At 40.0% G+C, this 3,089-nt stretch overlaps 1 pseudogene; it reads left to right on the top strand.

Annotated features, from left to right (window-relative positions):
* The first annotated feature begins 612 nt into the window (after window positions 1-612).
* Window positions 613-1,578, top strand: LOC126081629 (olfactory receptor 1C1-like; annotated as a pseudogene).
* Window positions 1,579-3,089: the final 1,511 nt, after the last annotated feature.

The following is a 3,089-nucleotide window of genomic DNA, read 5'->3' as shown; positions in this document are numbered from 1 at the left end:
TCTAGCGGTTCAGTGTAAATATTATGATTTCTAACATAAATAAATCGAATTCACAAAACCAAATATCAATTGTATGATTACGGTGGACAAAACAATGCATTGCCAAAATAAAAAAAAAAAATGATGTCCTTATTCAAAGAATGTGCATTTTGATTTTGAGAAAGAAATCATTTTTTCTTGAAAGTACTTGAGATTGGTCTAACCAGCCTATCTGTGTGAATATCCAAAGAGTGTATCAAAAAATAGGAGCCTCTTTGGCACAATGGCTAAGTGCTGGACTGCTGACATAAAGTTGATGTTCTGAACTCACCCAGCAGCTCTGCAGGAGAAAAGATCTGGCAATCTGCTCCTGTAAAGATTACAGTCTAGGAAACCTTATGGGGCACTTCTACTCTGTCATAAGGGTTGCTATAAGACAGAATTAACAGCACACAATAAACAACAACCTTATCATAAATAAAAGATGCAATTGGAAAGTTTTCAAGCAAGCAGGGTCTGAAATGTGCTCTATTATATACACACTCACACTCAAGCACACACACGCACACATATCCTTGAGAATGAGATGGTCTCTACAATGTAATATTTTGCTCTTCTAGATTCATTGGGAAGATGGAAAGGGGAAACCTAACAGTTATCAGTGAATTTGTCCTTCTGGGACTTTCCAGCTCTGCAGAAAGCAACACCTCCTGTCTGTACTGTTCCTCTGTATGTACTTAGTCACCGTGTCAGGGAACATGCTCATCATCTTGGCTATTGGCTCTGACTCTCGCCTCCACTCCCCTGTGTATTTCTTTCTTAGCAACTTGGCCTTTGTTGACATTTGTTTTACTTCCAATATAGGCCCCCAAATGGTAGTGAACAGTTTGGCTGGTAAAAAAAACTATCTCTTTCTCAGCCTGCCTCACTCAGCTTTTCTTCTTCATTTCTTTTGTGAATACGGGCAGCCTCCTTCTCTGTGTGATGGCCTGTGATAGGTATGTGGCAATACGCCACCCTTTACATTATACCACCCTAATGACTCTTCGCCTCTGTGTCCAGCTGATGGCTGGACTCTGGGTAGTTACCTATCTTCATGCCCTCCTACACACTGTCCTAATAGCACGTCTGTCCCTCTGTGCCTCCAACGTCATCCATCATTTCTTCTGTGATCTCGACCCACTACTACAGCTCTCTTGCTCCGACGTTTCCTTCAATGTGATGGTCATTTTTACAGTGGGAATTCTATTGGCTCTCACGCCCCTTATCTGCATCCTCATATCTTATGGATTTATCTTCTCCACCATCCTGAAGATAACTTGTACTCAAGGGAAGCAGAGAGCCTTTTCCACCTGTATCTGCCACCTGTCAGTGGTGGTGCTGTTCTATGTCACAGCCAGTGCTGTTTACTTCAGCCCCTCCTCCTCTCATACCCCTGAGAGGGACACTCTGTCAGCCATCATGTATACCGTGGCGACTCCGATGCTGAATCCTTTCATCTACAGTCTAAGGAATAAGGATATGAAGAGAGCACTTCAGAAAACATTTCATAAGGGCAGAGTCTTTTATAAAAAATCACAAACTCCCAGGCTGAATTAAACCAATGAGTTTGGTGATAAAATAAAATGTATTTCTAGGGGAAATGAGAGCAGCCAACTGTTATTAAATGCATTTTTAATGACGGAATGTGTGCTATTCATTTCATCTGGACATAACATTTAAACACTTGATTAAAGGTATGAGATTTTGAGATCTGTTTCTCAGATAATGAAAGTGACTAGGGGAAGTCACATGGTGTGCATGCAGCTCACAGATTGTAAGCGTCTTAGTCATTTAGTGCTGCTGTAACAGAAATACCACAAGAGGATGGCTTTAACAAATGGTTGTTCATTCTCTTACAGTCTGGAAGGCTTGAAGTCCGAATTCAGGGCATCAGCTCCAGTGGAAGGATTTCTCTGTCAGCTCTAAAGGAAGGTCCCTGTCATCAATCTTGCCCTGGTCAAGGAGCTTCTCGGGCACAGGGACCCCAGGTCCAAAGGATGTGATCTGCTCCAGGTGCATCTTTCAGAGGTCCCCAACTCTCTGCTTGCTTCCCTTTCCTTTCATCTCTTGTAAGATAAAAGTTGGTGCAGATCACACCCCAGGGAAACTCCCTTTACATTGGCTCAGAGATGTGACCTTAGTAAAGTGTTATAATCCCACCCTAATCCTCTTTAACATAATCTATTCTTGCCTTATTAACCACAGACAGAGATTAGGATTTACAACACAGGAAAATTACAATCACAAAATGGAGGACAACCACACAATACTGGGAATCACGGGCTAACCAATTTGACATATATTCGGGGGGTCATAACTCAATCCATGACAGTAAGTAAAGGAAGAGTCTTTGACTTCAATACATATATGCCCTAGTGATGAGATGTAAGTCTCTATGATGACTTTTCTAGATATTAAGATAACTTGTGATGAAATTAATATTTATGAGTTCAGATTTTTAGTTAAATAGACACAGACTCCACAACTAGATATTCAACTTAGCAGAGTAGTGAGGCCATCTCATTTTAAATACTATATTCTCTTAAAATTTTTTCAAAGAATTTATTTGTTTTAGAGAATATGTGTTTTCCTCCAACTGCCTCTCCCTACAAACACAGCCCATGATGTTATTCTTTTGACCCATGTCCTTGTAATACTTCATTGGTCACAGAATCTCTTTCCCAGCTGTAGCCACAGGCCAGATATCAGCTGATCTCTTTCCACTAGGATTATTGAGTGCATTTCAGGTTTGGAGAAAGTTTGTTTTCGCTTTTTTTTTTTTTTTTTTTTTTAATTTAAGATGGAAGGGTATTTTTCTTTTCTTTTAGTCAAGTATGTGCCTTCTATCTGTAGAAAACATCAACTTCTTTCAAGAGGAAGCCACATACCCAATACCATGTGTTTTATTTTATTCTATGTCCACAAAACAATCATACACAGTATGCCAACATTATTATATTGGGGGGAGGTTATTCAATCTAATAAACTCCATGTTGGGTATTGACAGTCCAATTCAACATCATTGTATGTTCAACCCACCCAGGTTCCTTTTTTACATTCTCACATCC

The sequence above is a fragment of the Elephas maximus genome, chromosome 8, assembly GCF_024166365.1.
Source record: "Elephas maximus indicus isolate mEleMax1 chromosome 8, mEleMax1 primary haplotype, whole genome shotgun sequence".
Classification (NCBI taxonomy): Eukaryota; Metazoa; Chordata; class Mammalia; order Proboscidea; family Elephantidae; genus Elephas; species Elephas maximus.
Note: the sequence above shows the minus strand (reverse complement) of the source record. Positions and strands in the feature narration are given on the sequence as shown.